This window comes from Dipodomys spectabilis, unplaced genomic scaffold, assembly GCF_019054845.1.
Source record: "Dipodomys spectabilis isolate Male_0828 unplaced genomic scaffold, ASM1905484v1 ptg000023l, whole genome shotgun sequence".
In the NCBI taxonomy this organism is placed as follows: Eukaryota; Metazoa; Chordata; class Mammalia; order Rodentia; family Heteromyidae; genus Dipodomys; species Dipodomys spectabilis.
The window spans coordinates 1707433-1728550 of NW_024870700.1; the positions used below are offsets into that span (position 1 = coordinate 1707433).

Below are 21118 nucleotides of genomic sequence, written 5' to 3' on the forward strand. Positions count from 1 at the left end.
CTACTTCAGCTTGTCTATGTCTGGGACTCTCTTCCTGGAACAACTTGTCTGTCCCCTTGTCTTCAGACACTTTGTCTGAAGTTGAAAACTTGAAGGAAGACACAGGTCCTCTTCTCTTTTTTTTTTTTTTTTTGGGGCTGGCCTCTCTAGTGTCTGAGGACAGGAGAAGGTAGGGCTGTTCCTCTTGGACAGCTGTGAGATGCTGATGCCTACAGTAGAGCTGTATGAACTAGTGATGACATTGTGGTCACTGAAGCCTAAGAATGTCAACTGTGTATGTGCTTGTCATGGAGCATGATTGCTGATTCAAGGGGTCATCTGAGCTCTTGGAGGTGAGATATGTCTTCTGGGCCTTGGGCTTAGGCCACCAGGGATTCACCAGCCAAATGTCTACCGCCACTGCTGCCACTATCTTCTCTGGAATTTTTTTTTACCATCAAGGAATATTTGCCTTTCCTCCTAGGTCCTCTTCTTCCTCTCTGTGAGGGCATTGGATGCTGGCTCCTTTGCACATGGCTCTGGGTCTTATTTCCTGTGGAGGACAGAGAGAAGTTGCTTTTCTGACCTGGTGCTTGGATAGCACAGTACAGTAGTTTTGTGCTGTCCCTGGGTTGTACACCGTCCTGCTTGTGACAACCTTCTTGTGACCTTATTCATCCCAGCACTCTTGGGCAGTGACCCAGAAGATGTTATCATGTCCCACCTGGGGGGAACGGGAAACTGTTGGAGGCTCTAAGATCAGAGAGGAGCACGTGCTAGACATGCTGGACCTGAAGGGGCAGTGATGGCTGCAGGGAGTGTGCAAGGGAGTGTGAGGCAGCCAGGCCTCTCCTGCACACGAGGCCTCCCTCAGGGAACAGAGTCTAGGATCCAGTATGGCTGGACAAGCTGGCTTAGGCAGCTCTTAGGCTTGTCCATAGCAATCATGCTCAGCAAGTAGGGTCTGTGGCTCTAAATTTCCTTGACCATGGTCAACTGGGATAGAGACAAGGCAATGACAGAAGGTTTGCTGATGTGCTGAGTTCTGATGAAATAAGGACCAGGTCCTCATCATGGCTCTGTCTCCATGGCAACAAGTACCACCCAATAGTGAACACTGAAAGGCCTAGCAGGACTGTCCTGCCTCCTTGACACTGAACATGAGTCCTTATAGCTGCTGAAACATGGCAGCTCCACTTGATTTTTAAGCTTTATTGTTTTTGCATTGACTGTACTTGGGCTAGAACCATGTGGAATAAACTTTGAATATGTCACACATGGTCTATAGTAGTAGCTGCCCCAGATTTTCTCTCCATGAGCATTGCTAATCTACAAGTCCATATTCTTTCTCAGTTCTTTGTGTAGACTGAGGGGGGTCAGAACCACTGAGGGGCTAGAGACTGGGAGAAAGAAGAGAGCTTTTAGAACCTACTAACTGTTCCAGGGATTGTACATAGGCCATTACAAGGGGCCAGAGGCATCCTAAAGTCTCCATATGCCTCACTGGTACCACTGTAATTTCCCCAAAGTGCAACACACACAAGAGCAAATGCCTGGGTCTCATTCGGGTTGATGACGTCACAAGTTTTAATATTTTAGGGAACCTGGTAGAGAAAAGAAATGGGAAGTTCTCAGCTTTCAGTCTGGCTTTCCAGGATAGAAAGAAGTTCACAGCCATACTGATTCTTTTCCTAGACGTAAGAAGAGGTGTGAAGTGGTAATATTCATTGAAAGGTTTTGAAAGATTCTCAGACTCTCTATGTAGGCAGTCTAGTGAAGATGTTAATCTTCCAAAGATAGTAAAGACTGAAAGAGATGACTGCTTCCTCAAATGTAAAACAGCGACACAAGACTACAAGTTACATGAAAATATTGAGCAAATGTGATACTACCAACTCTCAAAAGAACACAATTCCAGGACAAACACCAGAGAAATGGAGAAATGTCAATTCCAGAAAAAAAGAATAAAAATGTTATGCTATAGTCTCTTGTCACTGTAAATGGCATACAAGCAAACCATACCTGAAATCTTTCATTTTTTAAATTTATTCATCTACTTTTTTTGGTGTCAGAACTGGGTTTGAAATCAGGACCTGGAAGCCGTCGAGGCTTTTTGCTCAAAACTGGTACTCTAGCTGGGTACTGGTGGATCATACTTGTAATCCTAGCTACATAGGAGGCTAAGATCTGTGGATCACATTTCAAAGCCAGCCCAGGCAGGAAAGTCTGTGAGATTCTTATCTCCAGTAAACCACTCAGAAAACCAGAAATGGAGCTGTGGCTCCAGTAGTAAAGTGCTAGCCTGGAGCTGAAGGGCTGAGGGAAGGCCCAGGCCCAGACTTCAAGCCCCATAATCGACCAAAAACAAACAAACAAAAAACAACCCCCCCCACACAGAACAACAAAAACAAAAATCAAACAAACAACAACAACAAAAACACCCTGATACTCTACCACTTGATCCACAACTTTACTTCTGGCTTCTTTGTGGTTGATTGGAAATAAAAGTCTAAAAAGATAAAAGCTTGTCTGCCCAGGCTGTGTTTGAACCACGATCCTCATATTTCAGCCTCCAGAGTTGTTAGAATTGCAGGCAGTAGCCACTAACTCCGGCTTTTCTACAGATAATAATGGAGTTCCCATATTCATGTATGGGAATTTTGACCAGGTAAAAGGGAAAGCTGAAACCTAATGGAACTGATATCGGTACATAGGTGCAGACAGACACTCTGGCTTTATAAAGGCTTCTCAGAAAATTGAGGAAGGCCAGGGAAGAGGGGAAGCCAGTTAAGGTACACACAAATTTGACATGTATTTGCACAGGTAGTTTTTCTGCACCTTTGCATAGTAAAACAAAAGAGTATAACAGACTAGCTCTTGAAAAGAATCTGTTAGAGCATTAAACTAAAGGAATAAGAGATGGTTTTTTAGTTATAACAGCAGGAAGAGATGAGCAATTCCTTTATGCAAATATGGATTAAAATTAGACAAAATTAAAACCATTTTATGAAATTAAAAACTGAACAACTGCAAAAAAAGAAATTGAGGAGAATTTGTGAAATGATCCTATCTTCAGGTCAAGACAGTGAAGATAGTGCCTAGGACTGCTTCCAACACCCTCTCTAGCTCTCTAGCTCAGTTAATGACGTTTTGAAAATGTTGCTACATGAGACTTGGTCAGATGGGGGCTGAGTGTTGAAACCTCTTGGCTTTCATGGTAGCCATGTGGATGGATACTTGGGGATGAGCAAAACTGCCACAGTTTTGCTAGCTTAAGTTTACAGTCCCACTTCTGGAAAATTTCAGACTAACCAAGAATTGAGCAAGGAGAGCCTAGAAATGAAATAATAGAAACAGTGAGATAACCTCTTCACACATCTCAGCCTACCCTAGTATTATCGGAATCAGAGAGAAAGAGAGACAGACAGATAACCACACAGAGATACAGTATAGTAAATAGAAACAGTGAGATAACCTCTTCACACATCCCAGCTCACCCTAGTACTATCAGAATCAGATAGAAAGAGTGCAAGGCAGGCACAGACTGACAGAGATACTTTATAGTCAAACTGATATTTTTGAAAGTCAACAAGCAAAGTCTTGACAATAGCATGAAGAAAATGTCTCAAGGCATAGGGGAATGGCAATAATCTGATTAATGAGTGACTTCTTGAAAGAGACTGGATGTTATAAGCCAATGGAATAACAGGTATCAACACAGAATCCAGTAACCAACCCATCAATAATCAGGCATCATTTAATGACAAGAGTATGATCTAGAAAATTTATCATTAGGCAGTTTCTTTGCTGGGAAAAAACATCATCAAGTACACAAACTAAGAGAGCTACGTATCATTAGACAATATAATCTATGACACCACCATCAGCCCGTTGTTGACTAAAATATGGTTGTACAATGTGTGACTATTCTTAAAAATTAAGATGAGCATATATCCAGATTCAAAAAATTTAATTCTATCAGAACTTCCTAAAAGTGAAAAGCGGAGGTGACATAGGAAAGATAAGGCAGTGCAGGCTTCCTGTAATCATCTTTAGTGAAACATCAGGTTGCCCACTGTCCATGACCCTGTGTTGGGGTCTGAAGGTCTAATGGAGCAGTCCCTGCATACCACTGACTAATATAATCCAACAATAGATACACTAAAGGATGCTAAGGTGTGTTTCTCAAAAAGGTCCATGTGTTCCTCAGAGCAGTGCTAATTGGAGGTGGTGGATCCTTTCGGAGATATGGCCTAGTGGAAGGTCCTGAGGGGAAGTGGACATAAGTGAGATTGTGCAGTCTTGGTTTCTTTCTCATTACTTCCTGGCTTATGTGGTTTTGATTTGCCATGTATTTCTTTTCTTCCAACCTAGGACCCTTGGCACTGGTCCGTAGCAAAGAGCAAAGATTTGAACCTCCAGAATTCTGAACTGAACAAAGCCTTTCCCTTTGTAGGTTATCTCAGGTCTTTTGTTATAGTAATGGAAAGCTGACCCATACAGGAAGGGAACAACAGTTAAACGCTGTGCATAGTATCTCACTCCAAAGATGGCACAGATCAAAATTGTGGGAATGCATATCATTTTTTTTTCCAGAACTGAGTACTGAACTCAGGGCCTTGCACTTGCCAGACAAGTGCTTTTCCACTGAGCTAAATCCCCAACCCTAGTTAAAAATTGTTGAAAGTCAACAATTAGAGACCCCGAGAGCCTGCTATTTCTCCCATGCAGTAAAATTAGAGAAAGCTAGACCTTTGGTTGCCCTGAGTCTGTATCTCCCAGAAGACCACAACTGAGGAAAAACCATGGGTCCTCAGGATGCATAGAGTTCAGTGATGTATTGCAGATGCTTCATTCATTCCTTATAAAATACCAGTCAACTTTTGTCTTTCAAAAGTTGATAACATTTTCACTTTATGAATTGAATACCTGTTATGGCTTGAAAGGGTTGCTACAACTTTTACTTTTTGGGGTACTCACCAGGGGACTCATTTTCTCAAAAGGTTAATAAAATACTTAGCACATCACAGAATTTCAACAAACTGATGCTAACTTGCGATTGAGAGCTTCTCCCTATTAACTGAGCTGCATAATTTTTGAGCAGGAATTTAAATTGAAGTTTGAGAGGTCTAGGGATAGGGATAAAGTGGTAAGGCACCTGCCAGTAAAGCACAGACTCTGAATTCAATTCCTATTATTGCCAAAAGAAGTTTCTTTGATTTTTGATAAGTCACTCTTCTTTGCTTGCTTCCTTATGGTCAGTATTGGGGTCTGAACTTGGGGTCTTTGAGCTTACTAGGTTCATTTCTACCACTTGAGCCACATAGTCAACCTTGATTTGTGCTCATTATTCTATAGATAGTGTCTTTTTTCTGTCCAGGCTGGCCTTAGACTGAACCTTCAGATCTCCAACTAAAAATCTCAGACTTCACACAAACTACTGTGGGAGCTTCTTTCTGGAGTAAAGGTCTTTCCCTGGCTCTGCCAGCCTAACAGTCTTGAACCACCAGGTTATTGGGATTGAATGGGAAGGTTGTAGATGAAACATCTGGCCTAGGCAGGAGGAAGTGGAGCAGTACCCACCCAGGGATGCAAGGCAAAGGTCATGGTCATCTAAAGCCTTCCATTCCTGTCCAGTATGACAGCACTTGCACATTCACTGACATTCACCCTGTCATCTTGGTTGAGAACTGGTTACAGATACACCACTGTATTATAAGAACCATCTTTCTTCATTCCAGAAGGCACTCAGTTCCCTGGACGATGCAGAAGCAGCATTGGCCCTCTTCTTCAGACAAAATTAGCTACATAACTAATTTCTAGTCAGCATTTATACTTAACTAGTTCAGTGGCCCAAACTTGAAAGAAGGTAAAGGCCAACATGGCTTAAATACAAAAACACACTTTTATTTTATGAAAATAGAGCCAATATGGCCATGAGGTTTGGGGACTAGGGTTGTTTTAGAACACAGGCACAAGGAGAAGGCTGGAGAGGATCCTGTTGGTCTGAGTTCCTCCAGTTGCCTGATACACACTGGGAATGCTCCCCTGTAGCCAGAATGGGTTTGTGGGAGAGCATCCATGCAGGGAAGGTCTTTTTCCCCTGGACTCCAGTCCTGTACTGCTGATCCTTAAATACCAAAACGTAGGCCCACAGTGGGGACATGCCTCTACATCATCTTCCAGGAGATTCATAAAAGAGCAGCACACATGAGCATCAGACAGTGGCACAGGATTAAGCTGGAAATGTACAGTGTTGGAGAGGCAGTTAAGAGCCAGCAGGTGGTAGATGGTGGATGTGGAAGGAGGCACTGGAAGGAGCGGCCCACATCCCGCGTGCTCTGGGAGCTTCTTTACTAGAGTTGAAGACTCTCAAGCCTGGGCAGGAGGAAGTGGAGCAGTATCCACTGGGATCTGTAAGGCAAAGCAAGATTCATGGTCATATATTAAGGAATAGATCCTACAGATGACCCAGGAGGATAAAGGAATAAAAATAGGGCATGAGAATTCTTGAGATGAAGCTCTTTCTTATAGACCGGGTAGGCAGACAAATCTTAGTTATGGTCCATTTCCCCATTCTGTTAAATGTACACTAGAGATCAGAGAGATAGACCCCCCCCCCCCCCCCCCCGTGGTTCAGTAATGACAGTGCTCTGGAGTGGGAGGGGCCTGGCTGAACTATGCTACCTAAGAGTCAGGGGAACAAGTGGATGATGTGGACAGGTGTTTCTTTAGATCTTCAGTCTCACCTGTACAACCGAGTAAAGGTACTAACTTGGGCTTCTACATGAACCCTGCCACCTCCTACCCCTTACCAAAGTACCTGCTTCCTCCAGAAGTACATGGCTGAAACTAGAGATCTGGACACGGTTTGCTTTAAGGAACTTGAGGGGCAGAAGTTCTGATAGGTTCTGAGGCCCAGATTTGTGCAAGGAGGTGCAGGGAGGGAGAACAGGAACAGTCTACTTCTTGCGAGAATGCTGCCTTCGCGCCTGCAGAATCTGTCGAGCCCCTGAATTCTTGGACCCTGCACCACTGGCAAATGCAGGGGCTGCTGATCCAGCAGGTTGGATGCCTAGGAATCCTTGGTTAGGTTTGAGGATGTTCTGAAGGTGAGGTTGCAGCCGCCCACTCCCAGAGGGTGTGAGCCTACTCTGCTTGGCCCTGAAGCTGAATGCTCCGGAGGTATTGCTGTTGCCTGAGGTTGCTACATCTAGCCCTGTGTTCCAGCTGCCAGCTGGGGCTGCTGAGTCCCCAAATGTGAAAGGAGACGGAGTGGACCTGCCACCTGAGGAACTATTAGTCCTGGTGTTGGTAGTCTGTGTGGAGGCTGGGAAGCCAGAAGCTGCTGCTCTAAAAGAGGAAACTGAGCTAGTGCCTCCGAAGGTGGGCTGCATACTGGCAGAGGTGTATAAAGCAGAGGCTGTGCCTTTCTGACCAGCAAAAGCTGTCTGTTCTGAGCCACTCACAGCCAACTGGGTCTGTGCTGATGCTGGTGCTGCAGATGAGGCCAGAGTGTTTCCAAAAGTGAAGGAGCTGCCAAAGCTTGGGGCAGAGTCTGGCCCAGTGCCCTGCTGCTGATGTCCCTGTGTGGCCCCAAATGTAGGCAGGGCGTTGGGTACCGGGTAGGGCTGGGGAGTGGACTTGGCACGAGAAGCAAAGGGGAAGTTGAAGGTGGGGGTGGTAATGTTGGAGGTGGCCAAGTACTGGTGGCTGGTGGTGGTAGCAGCAAGTGTGGTGGGGAGTGAAGTGGGGAAGCCACTGCAGCCAGTGATTGTAGTGGTGGTAGAGGTGCTGCTGCTGCTGCTGCTGGCCATTGGAGTGACACTGCGGAGGGGCTGGCCAAAGGAGGTGACGGCTGCTGAAGTAGACACAGGCAGAGGCTGATGGAAGTTGAATTTAGCGTTCTCATTTTTGGGCAATCCAGTGGCAGAGGCAGGAACTGACGCAAAGGGGATTGAGTTTGAAGTGGAAACACTGGTGCTACCTATACCATTCACCCCAAAGCCAAATGTGGGCTTGGAAGCTGATTCTGTGGATGAACTGGTAGTAGTGACAAAAGCCACTGTGGAGGTAGTGGTAGCCAGGCCAGTGAAGACTGGGGCAGAGGTGGCTGTAGAGGTTGGTTGCTTGAAGAAGGGAGTTGACAAGGGCACAGAGCTGGGTGGCTCTATACTGCCAAAGACAGGCTTGGAATCCCTAGTAGTGGTGGTGCTGGTCATGGTAGAGAGGGTGGAGCTGGTAGCCACTGCCATTGTGGATGAGGGGCTAGGTACCAAGGCGCTGCCACTGCCACTTTTATGTGGAGAAAGGAAAAGGATCTGGAATGTGGAGTAGGCAGAAGACATGTCAGGGGCTGCAGAACATGAAGAGTTGGAAGGCAGGTGGCATGGCACTACAAATAGCATCCCTGGATCGGTAGTAGGGAGTGGGGCAGGGAGTCCTATAGCTGGTGTCTCAGCCTGAGGGGCTGCAGGTGTCTTGGTGTCAATGACTTGGGTCCTGGAGAATGCAGGTGCCTGTCCCAGGAAAGCATCAGAAGAGTTGTTCTGTTGCAGCCCTGGCAATGAAGTGCTTATAGGGACCTGAGAAACGCTGGGTGTCTTGAGAGGTACAGGGGCTGAAGTGGTAGCTGCTCCAGCTGGTTTGGGGAAGACTTGTGTATCTCTGCGATTCTGCATGTTTTTCCAGCTCTCCAATAGATGGTTAGTATCTGGATCTGGGAGGGAGGCTGTCGAGAAAGCAGGCCCTGTGTCAGGCATGGTGAATGTGAAGGAGGGCTGAGTGGTGGGTGGCTTCTCAGTGACAGAACTGGAGATGGCCTTGTCTTTGTCCTTGTCCTCTAAGGCCTCATTGATCCTCTGCAAGCTTTCTCTCTTTTCCTGGTCCAGATCTTCAGCAGTGACAGTATAGCCAAGTTGGGGAGCAGGAGGCAAGGTCAACGGGACTCCTCTCCTAGGGCACAGCAGCTGAGTCTTCCGTTTACGGGTCCCAGAACTCCCAGTTGAGGAAAGCAGAGTTCCTGAGTTTGGCTGCTTCAGCTTGTCTATATCTGGGACCTTTTCCCCCTGAGATACTTTGTCTGTCACCTTGTCTTCAGACACTTTGCCTGAAGCTGAAGAACTAGAAGGTGGACACAGCTCCTCTTCTCTTGCTTTTTTGGCTGGCCTCTCTAATATCTGGGGCCAGGAGGAGGTGGGGCTGTTCCTCTTGCACAGCTGTGAGATGCTGACGCCTAGCGTAGAGCTATATGAACTACTGATGGCATTGCGGTCACCGAAGCTAAGGATGCCAGCTATGTGTGTGCTTGTCTGGGAGTTTGACATCAAGCCATCTGGGCTTTCCGAGGGGAGACTTCCCTTCTGGGCCTGGGGCTTAGGCGAGTGGGAAGCAGGGGCTCTGGTGGTCACCGGGGAATCACCAGCAGAATGTCCACTGCTACTGCTGTCATTGCGTCTTCTCTTGGTTTTCTGGCCATCAAGAAATATTTGTTCTTCTTCTTCCACAGTCCTCTTCCTCTCTCTGTGGGCATTGGCCACCAGCTCCTTTGTACACGGGTCTAGGCCATTACTGGCTGGTGAGGACAGGAAAAAGTTGCGCAGTCGTTTTCTGTTGGGGGGAGGGATCCTCACTGTCATTGGGTTGCACACCATCCTTTTGACAACCTTCTTGTAACCTTCCTCCCAGCACACCCTGGGCAGTACCCCAAGGGGATACTTGGCCTGGTGGATCAGATGGCATCTTCGAGGTGTTATATGAAAACGTTTGTGTAAAGCCCCACCTTCACCTGGGGGAGACCTTCGGGAGGCTCTGTGTAGATGGGCGGGGAACATGGGGTGGATGAGATGGGACCCGCAGGAGCTGCCAGTGCCGCAGGGAGCCGGCTGGGCCCGGTGGCCAGGCGTCGTCCGTCCGTGCCGGGACAGGAACAAGACAGTATGGAGGCACAGCCTTGCCCAGTAGTTGTCCCTGAGGACCGTTCAGAGGGATCGTGTGTGTCCAGCGAGCGGCGTCCTGTGACCCCGCTTTCCGTTGACCCTGGGGACTTGGCTCGAGGCAATGTGGGTAACGTATGCTGCCTCGTGCGTGCGTTTAGATGGAGCGAGTCCGCGGGCGAGTCCCCGCGCGTGGGCCTTGGCGCGCGGGCCTTGGCGCTTTTCATCCCTATCCCGAGGGCCCAGCCCCGAGGGCCTAGCCCCGCCGCACTCCCTGACACGCCACTCCCTGTGAGCTGCTGCGGCCACAGGAGTTTTTTTTTTTTTTTAATTTATTGTTTGTTCGTTTTGGTCATTGTTTTAAATGGATTGTGGCCAGTCAAAACCACGTGTAACTGGCAAGTTGGGCTTTGTGTTTATACTTTTACATTATATGGTTGAGTGGAAAGACATAAAACCCAAACATAGTAATGTTAACTTCCAGACAGTATACATGCTGTCCAGTAGGATAACAGGTAAAGGTGGGATTAAATGCCTCAGTTCATATGATTATAAGTATGTTGTTTTCAGAATAGCCACATTGCAACATATTAGATCTTAAACGTGTTCTTAGAAAATGAATCATCATTCATTTTCAGTGTGAGAACTGTTACCTGAAGTCAAAAATCAGTAAAAAGTGATATATGTCTGAAATAGATTTTCAATCTTATATGGAGTAGGGCTATTACTTAGTAGGTTATTCAAACTGTCAGTGGCCTCCTTAGTTTCTTTTTATTATGTCCCATGTGACTTCACGACCGTAATCCTAGCTATTCAGGAGGCTGAGATCTGAAGGTTGCTGTTCAAAGCCAGCTTGGTTAGGAAAGTCCTTGAGACTCTTAATTCTAATTAACCACTAGAAAACCAGAAGTGGCTCTGTGGCTCAAGGTAGTAGAGAGTTTAAAAAAAAAAAAAAAGCAGCTCAGTGGTATCGCTAAGGCCCTGAGTTTAAGCCCCACAATGGATGAAAGAAAAAAAAAGTTTGTATTTAGAGCTCTTATCTCCCCAGATCCTAGAAATGTATATTCTAAATGTATAAATCTAAATGTAAATCTCTCTTATGGCACATGTCAGTATTTACTAATTTTTTAAAATCAAGGCAAAACATTTTAAGTCAAGTGCTTTCAGTTATAGCATGAAAAAAAAGGGAGGGATCAGGATTTACCTTGAACTCTTGGTCATCATGTCCTGATTTCCATCACAGTCATAAAGCACTATGTGTATATTGAAAATTATTGCATCTATATTAGAAATTCCAATTACTATTTTTAGACTGAAAGATACAAATGTTACTGGAAGTATTTAGATACAAATACTTTGAGTTAGTACAGCCATTTACTATAAAGTATAAAGGACATTTACGTGATCTGCCCTTCACATTCCATCTGCCTTCCTAGCACCTTCACCTGGATGTCTAACAAGCATCCTAAGCTTAGCATGCCTGAAAGAGTCCCTACTCTGAACAGTTTCTCCTGTTGTCTTCCTATCTTGGTAAATAGAAATTTAATCCATTCCCACAGCCAGTCAGGGAGCTCAGAGACGCACTGGATTGCTTTTAGTTAGCACTCACATCCAGCCCATCATATCTTTAAAATAAATAAAGGACCTGATTACACTAACTTTTTAGGTTCTCTGTCTTAACTGTACTATGGTATTGACACAACATACTAACAGACTGGAGCATCTATCTATACATATATGTTAATGTGTGATCAAAGGTTTCAGTTTAGCACTCATGGGAGGTAGGATGACCAGTGTGTGTTGGTCCACAGACCGTACACTTAGAAAAATAAAGCTTGGTTAATAAATTACATGAATCTTTTGAGTAGGTTCTCTGCTTTCCAGTTTAAAGAGATAAAAACATTTGAGTGATGAAGGGGCCTGCTGGGGTGAGCCAGGATTTGACACCAGAGAGTCTGTTTCTTAAGTATCAGGAGAGTATCTGCACATTTCTAACTTAATTTGTGCCTGATAATAGTGACTCTCAAGACAGTGGCTATTTTTCTGGTGGATTGGCTATACATAAGCTTTAGGTTCCAAAAATGTGTTAAAAATCCTATTTAGCTCCTTTCCAGCAGTGACCTTAGGTAACTTGCGTAAGCATTGGGGTATACTTTCTGGACCACAGATGAGATTGTCTTCTTTTCCTTATCTTCACACTGAACAGACACTGCAGTTCCTGGATACTCTAGAGCATGGGATGACAGGGAATGTTCTTTTTTCAGGCAGGAAATTGTAGGTGAGCTGCAAGCTCTGATTTAATGAGTTGAGGTTATGACAAGGTGAAGTGGAAAAGAGACAGGAAAGGCTGTGTTGTAGCATGGTCCTATTTTAGTCCTCTTCCCCAGAGTGCAGATAAATAGTCTTTAAAAACTAATACTAACTTTAAAAATTGCCTTGCTATAGAAATAGATTATTCCAACATCTTTACATTTCTGGGATAAATGCTTATTACTCTGTTAAGATTTTATAAATTTTTGTGTGTTAACTAGTAGTATTGATATGTGTTATACTTGTTCCTTAGTTTGAATTTGGGGGATTTCTACTTCTCTTCCATTTTTTAAAATACATTCCTTGGAATAGTTTATATAAACTAGAATTGCCTTTTATTTGAAAGTTTAGTGGAATTTACCTGGTGAAACCTTTGGGGCCTGATTCCCAACGAAGTGGTTAATTGTTAATTAGCATTTCAGCTTATAATTTGATTATTAGTCTAGTTAGGTTTGTGTTTGTCTTATAAGGGCAATTTTTAATCATTCAGAAAATTATTTAATGTAGCTTTTTGTTATAGTTTGTAGTTTTTATATGCTGTAAGTTGTACACAGGTTTTTTTTTTTTGTTTTTTTGTTTTTTGTTTGTTTTGCCAGTCATAGAACTTGAACTCAGTCCCTGAGCTTCTTTTTGCTCAAGGCTAGCACTCTGTCACTTGAGCCATAGTGCTACTTCTGGATTTTTCTGTTTATGTGGTGCTAAGGAATCGAACCAGGGCTTCATGCATGCTAGGCAAGCACTCTACTGCTAAGTCACATTCCCAGCCCCTACACAAGGTATTCTTAAATTAAATTTTAACCAAGAAAGAAGATTGTATTTTCAGTGATCAAACTAAATGTTTTTCATGCCATTAATCACTAAGCAGACTTTTTTCTATTTTACTGTTCTTGCATGTGAATCTTCAATCAAAAGCTTAATTCTTTTAGTTTGCTTGTTTTCCTTGAAAAGTTGAGAATAACAAACATTTATGTACTTGCTACATCCAGCTTGCCAAAAATAATATTTTTCCTAACCAACTTGGTTCAATATTAATGTTATATGATATATATGCTTGGTATGTTTTCTCTAGAGAAATAAAATGCTATACATAGCTCATTTTCAGATACTGGTTTGTTTGTGGGGTTTATTTGGGAAGGAATACTGGGTGTTAAACATGCATGTTAAACTCGTAGTTCTACTGAAGTATACTGTTACCTCCTTTATTAGCAGTATACAATAAACTATTAAGTACTTAAATACTATTAGTATTAATGATTAATAAGTATTAAGTATTAATAACTTATAATAGTTAATAAATGAATATATTTTTAATAAATACTTTCGTTTGGATAGTTTCCTCTGAATAATGTAGTATTTTAGCTAAATTCTATATATTTGTTTTTGAGAAATTAAAACCTCAAAAAAGAGATAAGTGTTAGAAAGGGCTTCTTGCTTTAAGTAAAAGGGACATGTAATATAAATTTGGTAAATTTCTGCCAGGCACTGGTGGCAGGCCTGTAATCCTAGCTATTGAGGATCACAGTTCGAAGCCATCCCATGCAAGAAAGTCCGTGAGACTATCTCCAGTTAACCACCAGAAAGCCAGAAGTAGAGCAGTGACTCAAAGTGGTAGAGTGCTAGCCTTGAGCAAAAAAGAGCTCAGGGATACTGCCCAGACCCTGAGTTCAGGCCCTGTGACTGACAAAAAAAAAAAAAAAAAGTAAATTTAAGTATGTCTTTATTTCACTTCTTCTGTCTGTTATAGTATTTTGTATCCAAAAAAAATTACTCACATTACACAAAATAATTTACAATAAGAAGGGAACAATATCTCTTGCAAATTGCAGAGAAATGATGGATTTATTTTGCAGCAGTAAGCTCTTCTGTTATGCTTTATGTTATACTGCCATCTAGTGTTCAAGATAGTACAATGGTGGATGTGTTTGCTTTACATTCCCTTTATCATCTAGTTGGTTATCTGAAGCTGTCAACTAGTATCTTTTTTTTTTTTTTAATCCAATTTCATGTGAAGTATTGGTTAAATTAGCCTCAATACAAGATCTCAGATTTTGACCGAAATAAGGTCTAGGAAACCATGAATATGATATCTGTTTCCTGAGTTGCATATGCAGGAGCTGGGAAGGGGCTGGGAAATACTGCTGTGGCTTTTGTCATTAGATATAATATAGTCTTGGTTTGATATAGAGAAATGTGAAAAGAGATAGTGAAGTTTCACCTAAATAATAAGAATAGTGAAGCATAGTAATACCATTTTTAAAAATGGGCTTCTGTTTCACATTGTTCCATTAACTCTTTACAACACTTTCAAATAAAGAAGTTGTGGTTAAACAAAACATAATTTGGTTTTGAATCTATTGTATTTGAATCAAGACTATCTGAATCTAAGGCTGTTCACGTGTTCTTTTTTTTGGGGGGGGGGGGTCCGGTCGTGGGGCCTGAACTCCGGGCCTGGGCGCTGTCCCTCAGCTCTTCAGCTCAAGGCTAGCGCTCTACCGCTTGAGCCACAGCGCCACTTCCGGCTTTTTTCTTTTTGCTTATGTGGTGCTGAGGAATCGAACCCAGGGCCTCAGGCATGCAAGGCAAGCGTTCTACCACTGAGCCACCTTCCCAGCCCTCACTTGTTCTTTTTGTTGTGGAAAAGATTAGACTGGCAGAAGTACTTTTTTAAAAAATGTTTTTTAGAGCAGCACTGGAGTTTGAGCTCAGGGCTTATTATACTGGCAATCACTCTATTACTAGAGCCACAATTAAGCCCTTTTTGCCTTTAAAGTTCTTTCTTAAACATCTTGCTCGGCTTCTCCATTCTACAACTTCTCATTCTCATATCTGAATGACAGATGCATGCTACATTACCCAGCTTGTTGATTGAGATAGAGACTAGACTTTCGCTCAAGCTGTCTTCCAATCATGATCCTACTGCTTTCAGCTTCTCCCTATAGCTGAGAATACAGGATTGAGCCACCACACTTAGCTTAGAATTACTATTTTGCCGAAACTATGAGCCATAGTTTTGAAATATCTTGTGTCTTTAATGAAGCTGAAAGCTTAAAAGTATAATTATAATAGTGCAGTATAAACTGTGATCTAAAGTAAGTTCCTTAGCATTTATAGTCCCCCGTTTCCTTATTTGTTGAGCAGAAACAACTTGATCTATTTCAGTTACATCACAGAGTACTGTGAGAATTAAGTGCAATGATAAATAAAATATAGACTAGATTGCTCAGTATGTTTGGAAACTGAAAGAGCAGAGTTCTAAGGTGGCACTTTGCTGGAGTCAGACCTCATCAGTACTATGGGAGCAGCACGCTTGCCTGCTATGGCTAGATGTGTTGTCAGGATTGAGGCAGTGCTGAAGCCTGCCCAAAATGCTTTATTATAGTGACATTCTCATTGTTAATAAACATGAATTAATTCATGAAAATACTGTTTTTTGCATGTGATTTTCTTGTGGATATTTGAGTTAAAATACTACAATCACCTGAAAAAAAATTTATGCTAATATTTCACTATTCTCACCCTAACCACAAAGTATTTTCCTCAAATCAAAAAAAAAGAAAAATTTGGTTTTAATTTTCTGTATATTCTATGATAATATTCCCTCCTATAAAGTAAATTATTCTTGTGAAATGAAAATTCAGGTACTGAGCTATGAGTGCTAGCTATTATCCAAGACCTGGTTTTTAACTTGACCCCATTTGACCTTATGTAGTCCAAGACTTAGAGGTGTGAAAGTGTTTAGATTATAAATAAGTAAATATAAACATAAATATATACATATATTCACCATGGAGTCATGATTGCATATATGATTCACATATAGGAATTAAATGACTGTGCTTGAAAAATAGTATTGCTGAGTTTGAAACTATGAAGGGTCCAAAATGTTATCTTAGTTATACACTAACAAGTTGGCTTGCCACAGTTTGTCACATACCTCTTTCACCTCAGGAGAAACAGTGGGTCGGCCTTTTATTTAATCATAGTATAACTTACATTGATTTCTTAGGTCCCAATTCTTCATGGAGGGAGGGAGGGATAACCAGATACACTCCATGTGTATGGTAGAAGTTTGGATGAGTGGAACTCTGCAATTGGACTGTAGAGTTACTCTTCCACCTGCCCTGAAATGTGTAGTTTTGAATTCATATGTTCAGTGTTGTATATTAGGAATTAAAGCATGTATGGACTACATAATACTAAAAGGAGAAAGTATTTTTTTATGTCTCTAGCTCCTTGAGTCTACTGAGTTGAAAGGGAACCTCTTTCAAAGTCCATAGCATAGGTATGCCCCAATGAATTTGCAATCATTGTAGAACTAAAAAAGATGAAGGCACTCTTTCTTTTCCCTTTGCATTTTAATTAGGCACAAATGAATGGTTTTTGCTGTGGGTAGAGTGTTATATTTTACCTTCTCTGTTCTCCTTCCATGCTCCATATACTTTTATGAACATTTGGAGGTTCTGAGTAGAGTTGTATATTTAAAGATCCTAACAACACTAATTGTGATTGGTTTCCATAGTGATGAAAGTAGTCTATACAGGAAATATAATGCCAAAAATAGATTTGGAACAATTTAGAAATAATAGGATTTGAAAATCTTGCTATTCAGAATAGACAGTATGAGATATTGTTAACTTGAAGGACATGAAAATTACTTAGGTCACTGAAGTTCATATCATAAATACAGGCAAATGTAGCCTGCTCTTTCATAGTGTATACTCTTGGTACTTATGGGGTAGGTACTGCATAAAACACATTCATGTTCAGACTTGTGTATAGGTTGTCTTAACACAGTCCATACCAGATGGTTTTGTTGGGTATTTTGTATGTGCTAACCATCTCCGTGATACCTCTGGCAGAATAGCCTATCCTCAGGGAAAACAAACAGTATACCAATCAGCATATGATAGGAGAAAGTAAGTATTTTGTGAGGCTGCTTGTAGATATTTATATGTGAAAGAGGTTATTTCCTGTGGCATTCAAAGATTTACCTTTATTGAGGACTGGAAGGAAATTGAATACTAGAAATGGAAGACATTCAGGCAGGAAAACTAGGTACCTGCGAGGGAAGAGGATGAATGGAAACATGATTGTGGGAACAGTGAGTTTGGAAAGTACTTGGAGAAATGCCATGGAGGTCCTTTAGTGGTCATCATAGGTATGTGGGCTTCACTTTTAAATTGCTTTAGTGGGAGTATAGAAAGTATTGCTAGATGTTGAGAAGAGAGTACTGAGCCCGATGTGTGATGGAAAATGGAAAAGACCAATTAGACTGTTGTAATCACCCACTCTGCAACTAGGTACAATGAGGCCTAGTACCAGATATTTGACAGCCAGGGTGGAAGAAAAGTGTAGAGGTGAGAGACACGTTTCAGGAGACAGGACCAATTAAGGACTCAGAGGTTTAGGTTAGATTTTTGTTCCTGGGCTTACAAAAAGACAGCTCATTTTAGAAGGAGAAGTAGAAAAAAAACGAGTGTGATTATTAGGTTACTCAACTGGTGAGTGATTGTCTAGCATATATACCTCGGAATTTGGGAGGAAGAAAGAGAGTCTGTGAGTAAAATGAGGAATCTTGTTCGGTTAGCCTTTCGTCAAGTGCATAGTGATCCCCATGTAAGTTGCAGATACTTTCCCAGGTCCATCACTCTCCTTCCTTTTCCCTTCTCATGATTACCAATCTGTCAACTATGTACTATGAATGTTTCTTTTTAGATCACAGCTTGTGGCTCAGCTTTTCACTTTATATAGGTGCTCCTTGTGTGATAACTTTCCAAAGCAAATCTAACTTTCTTCCTAGTCAGGTTCTCCTAGATAGTACCTGCCTTGTCATAGTGGCAGCTCTCAACAAAGAGACCGCAGAACCAAAGTAGAAAGAAACCATGGCAATAAAAACTACAACTAGGCAACTTCGTTGCTAAGAGAACTTATAGAAGATATTCCCAGGACATGGATTAAATGACTTGATGTTGTTGTCAGTACTACCTAAACAATCTGCAGATTTAATGTTATCTCTTTTAAAACCCCAAATGGCATTTTTTTCATAAATAGAAAAACCCATCCTGGAATTACTGTGACTTCTCAAGGAATTCTGAACAATCAAAAACATCTAAAAAAAAAATAATAGAGTTAGCTGGGCACCGGTGGGTTATGTCTGACTCCTCAGGAAGCTGAGGTATAGAATTGAAGTTCAGAGCAATGGCAAGCACACAAATAGGTATCCATCAGCAGCAAAAGGAACCAGAAGCATGGCTCAAGTGGTAGAACAGTAGCTATGAGTGAAGAAGATGAGTGATAGTGCAAGGCCCTGAGTTCAAGCCCCGTAACTAGCACAAAACAAACAGCAACAAAGTTGAAGGGCTGTTTCTTAACTTCAAAACGTACTGCAACTCTATAGCAATTAAAAAAGAGTATGCCACTATCATAAAGACAGACATTTAGACCAATGAAATAGAGAAGAGAGGCCACGGATAAAATCTCATTTGTAGGTCAATAGAGTTTCACTGAGGTGGCTGATACCATTCAATGGAGAAGTGTTTTCCACAAATAATGCTGAAAATACAATTTATTTACACAAGCCAACAAATAAGATTAGAATCTTACATCATGTACAAAAATTAACTCAAAACTGGTTCTAAGACCTAAATACATGAAGTAAAACAATAGCCAGGTGCTGGTGGCTCATACCTATAATCCTAGCTACTCAAGAGGCTGAGATCTGAGGATTGCAGTTCAGAGCCAACCCAGGCAGGAAAGTCCATGAGACATTTATCTCCAATTAATTGCCAGAAAACTGGAAGTGGCCCTTTGGCTCAAGTGGTAGGTCACTCACCTTGAGCTGAAGAGCTCAGAAATAGTGCCCAGGCCCAGAGTTCAAGCCCCATGACTGACAAAAACAAAAACAAAAAAACCCAACAACAACATGACAGAGAACATAGGAGAAAGTCTTTATGGATATTAGATTCAATGATGATTTTTTGGGTTTGGCACCTAAAACAAAGCCAAAAACAAACAAACAAAACAAAACAAAATACTAAGTGAAGTAAGCCAGGCCCAAATAGGTCCCATGGTTTCCCTTATTTGCAATAACTAGTATATGTCTGAGACAAGCAGAAAAGGTCAGATAAGATGATGTTAAACGAAATGAACCCCAAGATAAGGACTCAAGTGGTTTTTTTCTTTCTTGCTATTGTTTCTAACATATTTATAAGGGCCCACGTGTGTTGTTGCTTTGTATGTCCCTTCCCCCATGGTATAACCCCTATTTTCACTGTATTTGATGTTGGTATAATTTGGGGAGGGGAAGGGAAAAAACAAATTGTTTAAACAGGGATACAGGTGGACCCATTGCAACAATGAGATGTACAAGACTCTATGTCAAAAAACCAACTTTACAATTTAGGCAGCGGGGGTGGGGTAGGGGTAGGGGTAGGGGGTGCTGTAGTTGTGGAGATGGGAGGGAGGAGGTGGTAGGGGAAAAACAAAGGAGGAAGCAACGATGCTTGATAAGAAATATACTCATTATCTTGCTCATGTAACTATAACCCCTCTGTACAGTATTTTCACAATAAAAACCTTTTTTTTTTTTTTTTTTAAACAGCACCTGTCGCTCATGCCTGTAATCCTAGCTTCTCAGAAGGCTGAGCCAGCCCAGGCAGGAAAGATTGTGAGCCTCTTATCTTTAGGTAACTGCTGAAAAAGCCATAGTGGGGCTGTATCTCGAGTAGTAGAGTACTAGTCTTGAGCAAAAAAGCTCAGGGACAGTGCCCAAGCCCTGAGTTCAAGCCCCAGGACTAATAATAATGATAATTATGACAATAATAATAATTTCCAGTGATACTGCTTCACTAACTGTATTTCTTACAGTTTTAACATTACATTTCGTATATTAAGTACTTCTTAAGTACCAGTCACCTTGGCAGAGACTTTCTGTACATTATCTTAGTTAATACCCCTAACATAGAGAAGAGGTATTTTTATGTCACGTCCCTTTCCAGGTGAGTTATGAACCCAAGTGAGTTCATATGAAACCTCTCAGCTTGTTTAAATAAAAATAAAACCCAACATGCAGCCCACATGGTGAGTCCGAAATTAAACATGTTTGGAGGCTCAGTCCGTTTTCGGGCAGCCAGTTTGCATTCCTTATAATAGAGCCTGAGCTCTTTTAAGTGTTTCATGCTGTCTCTCAGTGCCCTGTTTAATGTCTTCCTTTAACATATATAATAAAGAAATGAAGACCCACTCTGGAATGAATTTGTGTGTGTGTGTGTGTGTGTGTGTGTGTGTTTCAATTTAAAAAATTATCTTCAAATTTTTGTACAAAAGGATTTCAAGATAACTTGTCCATATATATTTACAGTACAATGTCATCCCTTCCATTAATTTCAACCCTATCTGTCTCCTCAATTTTTCTGGTTCCATTTTCATACATATACATCTGAGTATAATAATTGTATTTAATACCAACATTTTACTTTTATGCAGTTGTCCTAGGTTAGAAAAACTGCAAAGACAGGTCAAATAATGATATTTTTTTAAATCCTGAATTCTTAACTGGGTCTCTCATGCCTGTAATCCTAGCTACTCAAGAGGCTGAGATCTGAAAATCATGGTTTGAAGTCAGCCCAGGCAAGAAAGTCTGTGAGCCTCTTACTTCCAGTTAACCACCAAATGGCTGGAAGTGGAGCTGTGGCTCAAGAAGTAGAGCACTAGCTTTGAGCAAAAAAAGCTCAGATAAAGTGCCCAGGTTCAGAGATCAAGCCCCAGGAGTGTTCCTCTCCCCCCAAATTGTGAATTTCTCACTTATTTACCAATACAAACAATTACCTTAAATTTGATGTGATACTGTGTTCTTTTTCATTAATCATGATTTTCTTTCTCCTCCCTTTCTTCTG

General features: G+C 41.8%; 1 protein-coding gene across 2 annotated transcripts in view; it reads left to right on the forward strand.

Moving 5' to 3' along the window:
• The window catches only part of Arhgap32 (Rho GTPase activating protein 32), a 236650-nt gene that overhangs the window by 134036 nt on the left and 81496 nt on the right, over positions 1–21118 (forward strand). The gene's annotated exons all lie outside the window — the stretch shown is intronic.